This window comes from Arvicola amphibius, chromosome 8 (assembly GCF_903992535.2).
Source record: "Arvicola amphibius chromosome 8, mArvAmp1.2, whole genome shotgun sequence".
NCBI classification, from domain to species: Eukaryota; Metazoa; Chordata; class Mammalia; order Rodentia; family Cricetidae; genus Arvicola; species Arvicola amphibius.
Window position 1 is genome coordinate 31590834 of NC_052054.1, and position 12643 is coordinate 31603476.

General features: G+C 41.9%; 1 long non-coding RNA gene across 3 annotated transcripts; it reads right to left on the reverse strand.

Moving 5' to 3' along the window:
- Positions 1–3108: 3108 nt before the first annotated feature.
- On the reverse strand, positions 3109–5620 carry LOC119820971. 3 transcript variants are annotated; one of them, XR_005286566.2, is made up of 3 exons: positions 5483–5620; positions 4637–4870; positions 3109–3298 (listed from the first exon to the last, which is right to left on the reverse strand). It is a non-coding gene; the product is annotated as an uncharacterized LOC119820971 (long non-coding RNA). The 3 variants fall into 3 exon arrangements; XR_005286565.2 differs by having other exon boundaries at positions 5312–5604; XR_005286567.2 differs by lacking the exon at positions 5483–5620 and adding an exon at positions 5072–5266.
- Between the last annotated feature and the right edge of the window lie 7023 nt (positions 5621–12643).

Consider the following 12643-nt stretch of genomic DNA (forward strand, 5'->3'; position numbering starts at 1 on the left):
ATTTCATACACGAGCACTATATTTATATAATGTCCACCCTATACTTTCCTCTTCCCTTCCGAACCAAGTACTTATCAACCATCCAAACATAAAAATCTTTGAAGTAAACTGAGTTGACTAAAAAGAGAAAAGAAAGCTTGCAACAAAATCAGCTTCCTCTTCATCATCTACTCCATAATATAAATTGTCTTACAAATGTAAGTGATTGAACCCAAAGCATTTGTCGGTAGCATATGAACGCTTGACACAGTGCAGAAGCAATTTTATTCCCACTTATCTGGTGCAATAATTGGTTTTTAACATGAAAAAATGTGAATTATGTTCTAAGAAGATTTTATTCCCTTAAAATATGCTTATTTAGTAGTTGTGGGTGCCAGGTGTACATAAGTTTCAGGCATACCAGTTGCTCAAAGTAACTTTTACAGGCCAGGGCTAAATCAAAACATCTCTTTCAAGGCTCATAAAGAAGACAGTGGTGGTCCATGACATTCCTTGAAGTGGTGTCCTTATACCACTCCAAGCCTAAAATGTGGCTCAAGTCTGAATCCTAGTCCTTGGGAAGCCTAAGGCAGGCAGATCTTGAGTTTGAGATCACACTGGGCTACACGGCAAGACCTTGTCAAAAACGATCACTTCAATAAACAACCATAGTAACACACAATAACCTCCCGTAGCTGCTTCTCTTTGTTTTCTGTGATGCCCACTGTGGACATGAGGCCATTGTAGTTCAGTGAGAGCAATTCACAATTGGGTCAAGGTACACAGTTGACTGACAGACACTAGAGAACTGGAGAAGCCACCGGAGTGAAATGCTTCTGCTACTGCTCTACAGATAGTGTTTGTTGAGACAAAAATCTATGGCAAGAATCTGGTAGCTAGAAATCAGCATATGACATCCAAGGAGACTAAACAGATAAGGGATGTTGTTTCTGGCACTGCCATCATCGATGAGGACTGCATGTTTGTCGGGGTGTTAGGGAAAGTTGTAGTGTGGAATGAGAAAAGAAATGCTTCCCCCTGAATTTGTCACTACCTTGCAATTGTGCAAATAACCTGGCCTTGTTTGCAATCACTGATGTCTTTTGGGCATCAGTTGGCCATGTGCTCATCTGAAGAACTGTTCAGTTTCAGGCCTGCTTGGGCAGTCACAATGACTTTAACACTGAGTCCAAGTTCCGTCCTCCTAGAAGTGTTTCTGCTGTACAAACCCTGAGGACAGCAAGGTGACAAAGGCATCTTGCAATGACTGTTTGAGCCATTTCCAAATGCCTTCCCTTTTGCCTTTTACATAGAGGCCTAAAAATCTGTTCTGTATACATTTGAATATGTCATACATGCTCCAAGAAACACAGATGGAAAAGGAAACACTGTATCCTGCCTCTGTTTGTAAGCGTTTTAAATAGTCAGTGGTAGAGGAACCTCCTTGTGGAATGAACCACGTGATGAACGGACGCATGAAAGAAATCTCACACTAGCTCAGAAATGAGAAATAGATAATTATTTATTTAGGGCTAAACTCACAAATCAGAATCCTCTGCTTGACCAGTTGAATCCCACAATCCAAACAAGCAGCCAGTGGAAAGGAGGAAAAAAAGGGGGCGGACTCAGGTTCTGTGTCTGCCTATATAGTATAAGGGGCCATGCCCCAGTAGGCGGATAATCACAAGCTGCAGGTCTTCCTTCCTACAGCACCTCCTAGCGTCCTGGAATGTATATGCTGCAGAGTAGAAATGCTTGAGGAAATTCAAGGGGGCCTAAGTACTCTCATAAATAAAACATAAACTGATATGAGCTGGAGAGATGACTCAAAGATTAAGCACATCAGCTGCTCTTCCAGAGATCCTGAGTTCAATTCCCAGCAACCACATGGTGGCTCACAACCATCTATAATGAGATTTGGTGCCCTCCTGAGATTTGGTACCGCTTCTGTCATGCAGGAATACATACCAGAACACTGTATGCATAATCAATAAATAAATCTTTTTAAAAAGTACAAATTGATGGAGCAGTTTTGATGGAGAGGGACTACGGACTGGATCCTGACAAGTCGAGCGCCATAAGCACAGAACTACCTTTTCTCCGCCATTTCCATCCTCTCAGTGTCAAATGTCCCCACAAAGCAATGGAGCCTTCAGCAAGTCAGGCTTGCGGTTATCACAAGGGCCAGCCAGCCCTCTTATGGCACGCAAATAAAAGGCTCAGATGCCCCAAATGATCAGCGTCTCAAGTGTCGGCTATCCTCTGGGACACTGACTGCAATTTGTCTGATTCTCTTTCTGATTTCAGGTCTCTTCTTAATAGTTGCTATTTCTTGTTGGGATAATTAAGAAATAAGACTTTCTTAATTTTTTTATTTGAGAAATTTGAGAATGAATTTGTGTTTGAGAGATTTGGGCTATCTACCTACAGTATTCTAGATTTTAAAAAATATTCAACTTACTGCTCAGAAAAGACCAAAGAACAGATGGTCATCTTTCAAACCATAGTCTTACAAACGCTGCCTTAGCCTAATACAAAGTATGCACACGCACAACACACACCTACCTACATGTGGAAAGTAGTTAGGGCTTCTATTGCTGTGAAGAACACCATGGCTATGGCATCTCTTACAAAGGAAAACGTTTAACTGGATGGCTCGCTTAACTTCAGAGGTTCAGTCAATTATTGTCATGGTAGGACATGATGCCATGCAGGCAGACATGGTGCTGGAAAAGTATCTGAGTTTCCTACATCTCAAATTGCTGGCAACAGAAGTGTTGATGATACTGGGTGGTATCCTAACCATAGGAAACCTCAAAGCCTGCCCCCGCAGTGACACGGTTCCTCTACCAAGGCCACATGTACTGCAACAAAGCCACACCTCCTAATACTGTCACTCCCTATAATCTTATGGGGGCCAATTACATTTAAACTACTACATAGGTACTGACTTAAACGTTTGTGGCTTTTGTAAGTAAGGCTTTTGTTTTGTTTCATTTTGCTAAGTAGCAAATCCGTAGCCTAGAACTAACTGGACAAATGCTATAGCACTGGCTACAATCCTGCCTTTGAATTGATCCCAAGACATGAGATAGACAAGTCTACTAAAAAATGAAACAAAACTTACAATTTCCTCATGATATTAAACAGGTTTTTATTCAAAGAAATTGAACCAAAAGTTAACTTCTAGACCAAGCATGGTGACACATGCCTTTAATCCCAGCACTCGGGAGGCAAAGACAGGAGGATCTCTGTTCATTGAGGGCAGTTTGGTCTGCATAGTAAGTTCCAGAACAGCCATGACTACATAGAAGGGATCCTGTTGTAAAAAAAAGAATAAAAAATAAACCAATAATAAAATAAAAAATTAACTTCTAAGATGACATATCAAATTGTTGCAACATATATTGGGTTGTAAAAGCCTCAAAGCAGAATAATCAGGTATTTAATATTAAGCATTATTTTTATGTAGAGCTGTTTCCTCTTAAACATTTCAAACAAAATCTCATTAACTCAAAATTCTGTTTTGGTAGTATAAATTTCCAAAAATATGAAACTTGACCCATTCTTTTTACATTTTACATAAAGAACAAAACAGAAGTTCAAAGCAATGGCTCTCAGCCTTCCTAAGGCTACCACCCTGTAATACAGCTCTTCACGTTGTGGTGACACCCTAACCATAAAATTATTTTCGTTGCTTCTTCATAACTGTAATTTTACTACTGTTATGAATCATAATGTAAATATCTGATATCAGGATATCTGATATGTGACCCCTGTGGAGGTCATGACCTACAAGTTGAGAACTACTGGTTTAAAGACAAACTTTCTATAATTTATTACTGGCTGTGCCATTTTCTCACAGTTGGGGCAAAGGGGCTAAACTCGTTTTGCCTCCATTTCCACCTCAAATGATAAGGGTGCCTACTTCACAGACAAATCAGTACAAAATTATATTGATTCATGCCAAGAAACTGGTACAATGTAGGATACACTCAAAACCATCACGTCAGCAGAAACTGCCATCTCTTGGTACAACTATTGTACTTTGTACAACTATTTACTTAACCCAATAATCATCTCACTTAGCCTTGATTGTTTAGTATATCTTAAATTGCAATACTTAAATCATATAAAATATTTTTTAAAAAACTACTGAGAGAATTGAATCAAAAACTAGCTTTTGCCAGCATGTCAAAATAAAGTTCTGATCTTTAAAGATGAGCAGAGCCAGATCTATTTGTGCCAACAAAGAAAGTAGAGGTGACTGAAATTTGCCAATAGCCTTGATCACAATCACAAAATGTCCTTGAATTGGCTTCTGAGCCCTCATAAAATGTGTCTGGGCAGTGAAGGAATACAAAATAAGAAGTGTGCTTCCTATCACCGTCACTGATTTGTATGTTTTTTACACATTCATCCAAACCAATAGTATTGCTGTCCCCTTTTTTCCCCACTCCAAAGTGTTGGGGTTGAGGGGGGAGGGGAGAGTTACCACCAGGGATAGAAAATTGCTTCTGGCATTAATCCTCCAAGCTCAGATCAAGCAAATGGCTATCAGTAATCTCTTTTGGATTAGCCGCCATCATTCATTTTAGTGCCAGAATGAAAATTCATGGTTAAACAAGACTCTGGGGCCACTTTCAAAGAAACTCACCGAAGACCTGAAAAGAATGGAAACCTCGGCACACTGAAATCCCGATTTCATCCAACTCGATTAGAAAGTAGAGACAAGGCCTCTTAAGTTTAGAGCGCGCTATTCCCAGAGGAGTCTTGCCAGGAGGACTTCTGAGTTATCGAACTCAGAATGCCCCCCCCCAATTCCTTCTTCTTTCAGTGTGCTTCTTGTGGTTAACTCCATTACTAACTTGTAGCGATAAACACCTGGAGTCTATCAAAAACAAAGGGAGGCTTATTCACCCTGAGCAGAAACAAACTACATAATATAAGACGTGAGCAGGAATATGTTTTTTATGATGTGCCAGCATAAGGGGGATCAAAGGCTAAAGCCAAATAAATAGCAACTGGGCACCAGCGGAGGAAACATAGTTAGACTTTAAAATAATCAAAAACAAACCCAACGAGCACTAACCCTCTCCACGCTCAGCAGTCCATTTTCCCTCTTTTGATACAGGACTTAAAGCTATCAAGAGTTTTCAGAGCTAATCAATGGAATTAAAGAAGAGTCCCACCTTTCACTGAGGGCTGTAACATTAACCAAAGGGATTGGCCTAGATAGATCAGCCCGTTCCCTTCCCCCACTCCCATGTAGCCTCTTCATGCCAACTCACTCCCCCCTCCCCTTCCTCTAAGGGCTTATTATTGAATTTACCTTGGCCACGTTATGGAATTTGCAGGCTGACATTAACCCATTTATTGCGCCGACTCCCCCCTTATCTAAAACATCTCTAGGCAAACTCAAACAATCTGTCTGCCATCCACTGATTGGCAGGGCAAATTTTTCCAGGTGGTAAAACCAGCTCCCCTCAAATGACTTGCCAACCTCCTTTTTGCCGGGCCGAGTGATTGAAAGAAGACGGGAGCCACCACTCTTTGCTGCCATGCTTGCTATCTGCAATGTATTAACATAAATAATTTTGAAAGATTAGTAGTACGGCGGGCGGGGGAGGAGAGGGGGGGGACGGGCGGGGGCGGGAGGGAGGCTGAAGGGAGGGGAGCCCAGAGCCAAGAGGAGGCAGATATGAGAGCTGAGAATTGACAGGCTCAACCCTGAGGGCAGAGCGCCCCATCTGCATTTGATTTGTCAGGGATTTACATTAGTGAAACTTTAACTCAGCAGATGAGACGTAAGATTGCACTCGCAGAGCGAGCTTATGCAAATACAGTTTCAACTCCCTGGTATGTGGCCCAGACAGTGAATTTGGCAGATTTCATTGAGTCTGGTGGCTGGATCTAATAAATTCATTTACATGAAGGATTAGGACATCTGGAAAAGTAGCTTGGTGGTTTATTGAAACATAAATAACATTAATTGAAAGGTTACAGGTATGCAAAACACTTCATGCAGGCGACACAAAATGCTATAAAGCCGCTTCGCTACTCAAATAAAGCCAAAGAGGGAAAAAAAAAAAAAAAACCTCTTGCTAACATAAACAGAAAAGGCAATTTCCAGGATCCAATTTAAATGTCACTTTAGATAGTGATGGCTAGAGCGAGAGAGGCAACCCATTTCTTCCTGTCTTTGTAGCGGGAGCCGTCTGCAGATCTGAGCTCCGCTGCCCTCTCTGTAGGCATTTCAACTACTGATCCACAGCAGCAAGGTAGTAACATAATCAAATTTATTTCCAGTTAGAAATCCCCAAACTGTCATGCCATTTTGCAGACAGAAAGGCGTGATTGAGAGCTCAGGCTGGTTCTTCCGTGAGTTTCTTTTACTGCTGCAGTGCATACTTGTTGATCACCAGTTAATACCTGAGAGAGTTGTTTACCACCAGCATAACAACAAATTACTCAGAGGAAAACGAGCAAAGATTGATATCATGTGATTTAAAAACGGAGAGAAAAGCTCAAGTGGTGTCCAATCATTTGAGTACCTCAAGATGAATGTATGACTTGGTCACCCATTCAAATTCTCCTTCATCTTTTATCCCCAAATGAAGAGATGACTTAGTTGTTTAATCACCTCGAATGCCTCCTGTCCAAAGCAATAACAAGCCCTTCCTGTTCAAAGGGCTATTTTCATCTGAAGTCATTATCCAGAGGCTGACTTGGAGACACATGCAAATGAGGAAGCGGAAGTCTGGCGTTCTCCCAGGTATGGAGACTCCTGGGAGCCCAATCCAGGAACTGTAGTTGACACAGTCAAGTAAAAAGCTGTTTGATCAAAACTGAAAGAGATTCCTTGGCCAAACTTAAAATACACACGTACACACACACACACACACACACACACACACACACACACTGAACTGTAGGATTTGATGCAGGGATTGATATACTTCAGAGAAAAAAATTTACCAGTTTTTCAAATACTGCAGTATGTATATCTTGCTTTTTATAATAAAAAATTAGACAAAATGATTTTTGTTTCTAAAGTATGCTAATGGAATCAGAAAATGGAATGAAATTTAACGCATTTCAGTTCTTGCCATCAGCAAAAATATTTCATAGAACATATAAAATTTAAAAACTGTCATTGGTCCAGTTTCTGCCAGCAGTTAAACATAACTGGTAGCAGAAATTGGTCGAGTCAAATGTAGTCAAAGTAAACTTTTCTTCCTCGATATAAATTTTTAATAGGATGCTAAAAAGACAAAAACTTTTTGAAAATAGCCAAATGATAATGGGTATATTACAAAAAGATCAAATCATAATTATTAATTCCTATGGCTCTCCGAAGAATAAGAAATTTAATATTTCCAAGTTTCAACATAAAAAACCATTTGACCACCCCATAATAAGCTATGAAGTGTTTATCAGAGAATAAATGGCATAGATTGTCTTAATCTAAGAGGTTCATCCAATATGCTGCCTGATAAAACATCTTTGCTGAAACTAAAAAACAAAGCAAAAGAAAGCAAAATATTTTAGCTGTGAGAGGCTCCAGTTTCCTGACAAAGAGAGTTGCAGTTGCTCTATCAGAACACCCGGCCGCAGTGGCCAAAGTAGCTTATGGTGTAATCAGAGTGGGCTGAAAACAATCTGTCTACCCAATTAAATCGTTAGGATTATTTCAAAATAGTATCTATCAGGGACTGGAAAGATTTTTCAACAGGGAAGAGCACTGGGTACTCTTCCCGAGGACCAAGGTTCAATTTCCAGCACCCACATGGTAGCTCACCACTATCCATAACTCCAGAAGATCTGACACTCTTACCCAGACATACGCACAGGCAAAATACCAATGTATGTAAAATAAATAAATAAATAGATAGATCTTTAGAAAATTATTATCTATCAAATAGAAAGTTGCTTTTCTTAGACACTTGCAGAAAGAGTAAAATTCAGTCTTGCACACCAAATTCACTTGGTCATGTGTGTGTGTGTGTGTGTGTGTGTGTGTGTGCGTGTGCGTGTGTGTGTGTGTGTGTTTCTGACTACTGGGAATCTAGAACAGATATGAAAATCTCACCTATTTTCACAAAATCATCTGCCTATTGAGAGTGTCTTAGCCACATGGACTTTGTAGAAGAAAAGCTACAGACTATAAAAGACAATATATGGAGCTCACAGAGGTCAAACTCTAAGTTTATTTCCTATGGCAAATCAGCCACAGTGTTTTTTTTAAAGACTAATATCTTTTTATCTTAATTTTATTTTATTTTTGCAGCAATAACTGATTACTGTTTTTAATTGAGCTATATATTTTTCTCCACCTCCTCCCTTCCTCCCCATCCTTTTCTACCCTCTCCTGTGACACCCAAGCTCCAAATTTACTCAGGAGATTTGTCTTTAAAGACTGATATGTTTACATTATGTCTATGTGGGTGTTTGTGTGGCGGTTATGTGCATGTGAGTATAGATGCCCATGGAATCCCGAAGAGGGCGTCAGATCCCCCTGGAGCTGGGGTTATGGGAAGTTGTGAGCCACCTGATGTGGGTCCTGCAATATAAGCCCTAGTCCTCTGAAAGAGCTGTCTGTGCTTCACCACCGAGCCATCTCACCGGCCCTCAGCTATAGTCTTTTAAAAGTTTGCCCGTGGCAAACAAGAATATTTAATTTATTATCATAATTCAGATTACGGAAAAGCTGTCAAAGACCCTGAGTAATCACGCATGTTTCCATGTATCTAACATAATGCAGTTGAACAAGAACAAACTAGGGAGTGAATTGGCAAAGCCGAAACATTGGCTGTTGGCTGACATGACTCTACTTACCTTGGGCACTGTGCCTCACTTTCCCTTGTTACAAAGTGAGCAATCATCAGTGCTGAACTAACTGCATCAAGAACTGTGTGGCTCACTAAGCACATCACACATGCAGCACGCCGGTCTGGCACATGTGGAAGATGGCTGCCCCTGCTGCCGCTGCTGCCACTGCTGCCCCTGCTGCCCCTGCTGCCCCTGCAGCCACTGCTTCTGCTGTTGCCACTGCAGCCACTGCTGCCCCTCCTGTCCCTGCTGCCCCTGCTGCCGCTGCTGCCACGGCTGCCATGGCTGCAGCCTGAGAGCTCAGTGGACTACAGCTCTGGAAGGTTATCATTGGTTGTTTTTCTTATTTCTACAAACAACTGGGAATACAACAGACTGCAAAGAATAATTCATCAAAGAAAATTCAGCTCCCAAACAAGAAGAAAATACAAGCTCATGGCCACAGAAACAAAAGACCAAAAAGAAAAGAAGGAAGAAAAGAAAGGAAGGAAGGAAGGAAGGAAGGAAGGAAGGAAGGAAGGAAGGAAGAAAGAAAGAAGAGGGAGGGAGGGAGGGAGGGAAGGAAGGAAGGAAGGAAGGAAGGAAGGAAGGAAGGAAGGAAGGAAGAAAGAAAGAGGGAGGGAGGGAGGGAGGGAGGGAGGGAGGGAAGGAAGGAAGGAAGGAAGGAAGAGGAAGGAAGGAAGGAAGAAAGAAAGAGGGAGGGAGGGAGGGAGGGAGGGAGGGAGGGAGGGAGGGAAGGAAGGAAGGAAGGAAGGAAGGAAGGAAGGAAGGAAGGAAGGAAGAGGAAGGAAGGAAGGAAGAAAGAAAGAGGGAGGGAGGGAGGGAGGGAGGGAAGGAAGGAAGGAAGGAAGGAAGGAAGAGGAAGGAAGGAAGGAAGAAAGAAAGAGGGAGGGAGGGAGGGAGGGAGGGAGGGAAGGAAGGAAGGAAGGAAAGAAAGATTTCTTTTTAAAAAGAAATCTTGAGACAACTTAGAGTGATGGATTTGCCACACATCCAAACTGAAGAAGTGTGACATGAAAGACAGTAATAACAAAAGTAAGAGGGAAGAAGAATAGTGCTTATCAACGGGGCAAGAAGGTAGGTAAGGACAACAACTGGGACCCAGGAGAAATGAGGGACATGGATAACAATTAGAAGTGGCCATGTAGATGAAGACCTTAAGTGGGCCTTCAGTGAAACTTCGGGAGAAAAAAAAATTGGGAAATAATAATCTTTTGTCAAATCCACCAGTCCATTTTAAGCTCAGTTAAAGTCCAGAAAAACATAGTGAATGAGTGTGTGTATGTGTGTGTGTGTGTGCGTGTGTGCTGTGTGTGTCTGTGTGTTGCATGCACATGTGCATGTGTTCATTCTCTGGGTCTAGGGTTGCAGACATGTACTTACACACTTGTCATTTTATGGATCAGAGATCAAACCTCAGGTCCTCACACTTGTGTGGTACACACATTACCATCTAAGCCATCATCCCAGTTTCAAGTACAAGAAAGCTGTTTACTTCCATGACCTCAGGAACTACTTCCTAAATGTTCACAAGCATCATTGTGCGGTCTCCTGAGGAGCAAGCCCTTCATTTTTTTATATGTACTTCAGATGCTCCAGTTACCACTAGCTCAAGACCGAACCCATCCCTTACAGCTCTTCCTTGAAAACACCCCTCCTTGTTTCCCCGAAGTGGCATCACCACAGATGGTACCAGATGCCCAGACTCAGAGACTCTTCCTCTCTTCTCTTTACCTCCTTGGTTATTAAAACAGTAACTCTCATTGACTCTTTCTCTTCCACAATCCCCGTATCTTTCCAGTCCATCATCTTAGCCACTGCGCCACACAATCACTTCATGATGGGGACTTTCATTGGTTAATTAATAAAGGGCCAAGGCAGCTTCCCTTAATTATGATAAAAGATAAAATAGATCTAAATATTGTAACTGTAATTCTTGCTTGATAACTGTTTTGTTATATGTAATTTTGCTATGTTAAAGTTGAAGCCTTCCTTTTTGCTTAAACAGAAAAAGGGGAAATGATGGAGGACTTACATTGGTTAATTAATAAAGAAACTGCCTTGGCCCTTTAAGAGGACAGAAAATTAGGTAGGCAGAGTAGACAGAACAGAATTGTGGGAGAAAGGAAGCAGAGTTGGGGAGATGCTTCAGGCAGTCGCCATAGTGAGTCACCATGCTTCTCCTCTCTGAGATGGACACAGGTTAAGATCTCTCCTGGTAAGCGACCACCTCATGGTGCTACACAGATTACTAAATATGGGTTAAAGAAAGATGTGAGAATTAGCCAAAAAGAGGCTGAAACTAATGGGCCAGGCAGTGATTAAATGAATACAGTTTCCGTGTAATTATTTTAGGTAAAGCTAGCAGGGTGGTGGGACTCAGCCCGCCGCTCCTTCTACAACTTCATCCACCTGTTTAATATCTGCCTGGTCTCCGTTCCACCAGCAAGTTAAAGCTGATGTACTTGGTACATAAATGCTAGTTGGTGGTATAGAATACTTTTGTTCTGTGAAATTTTTCTTCTCCGTCTAGGTCAGAAAAAAAACAATGACAAGAAAAAGAGTACCTCACCAATCATATTGCTCCCCACTGAGCCAGTTCATTAAATGCTCCATCACGTAACATACCATGAATTTCTCATAACGTGCTCAAACATGTTATTTCCTCTCCCTCTAGCTGGCAGACTCCTACCCATCCATCAAGATTCAGCTCAAATGTCACCTGCTCCGCTCAGCCTCTCCTGGCTTTCTAAGGCTGCATTTCCCCAGTTTCCACTGCCCCCCTCCCCAGCACCCCCCTCCCCAGCACTTCTCCAGCTCTCCGGAGACACACATTTTTCATCTAAATCTCAATAGCCAAAATCTCCAAAGCAAGGAACAATTCACAGAAGGCATTTAGTAAATGCCGAATGAACAATGGAACCTAGAGACGTCTAGAAATGACAGTTCCGCCAGAAGTAGGTCACTAAACAAATACATCAATTAAAATAATACCTTAAGGACAGCTGAACATGAATCTGTTAAGCAAGGGAAGGATTCCCAGGAGCTGTGGTCGAAGCAAGGCATGTTTTAAACTGTGTTGAAAGCCTCAGAAGGAAAACCACTTCGATTCCAAAGCATTGTTTACTCACAGTTCTAACCTTGAGAAATGCTAGTTGAGAGAGAGCATTCACGCATGGAGGAACATAAGTGCTTTGTTGTCTGATGTACAGCAGTTATCTCTCTTCTCCCCTCACAGGCCTTTGCACAAACTCGTGCTTTGTCAAGTGTTCATACCTTCTTCCAAATATCTTGCCCTTACTTCTATGAGCAAAGCAGGAAGCAGTGACTACTTCCGTTGTCATAAAAGAGAAAGAGAAAGGAGTAACAGCGCTCAGGCCCAGATCTGCAGTAATCCTGGGACCCAGTAGAAATATTGAAAGGGCGATTAGAGTCAGGGCATCAGGAGGCAGAGTTTATGTGGGCTGTGTGAGCACTGGGCCCATAGACAAAAGAGATGCCACCATGCTGGCTTTAGCTTCCAGTCTTTACAAACATGTCTTTTGAAATAGTTGGTTGTTAGACAACACCAATAACCCACATAGATGGGAACAACGAACTTCACTCCTTCTAATGCCCTGTACACACTTTATCCTAACGCTCCCCTCAGCCTACCACTCCTCATCCCCGCCACCCCACCCACAAGGCCCTGGCCGAACTCCAGCAGTAGCAATTTGTAGACAATCAAATGGAATCTCCTCAAGCTGATGCAGACCAAGCTGAATGGCCAGTGTTTTCTCAAGTGCTTAGGTTCTGGAATGGTTTACAACCAAGGGATATAGTCCTTATGGCA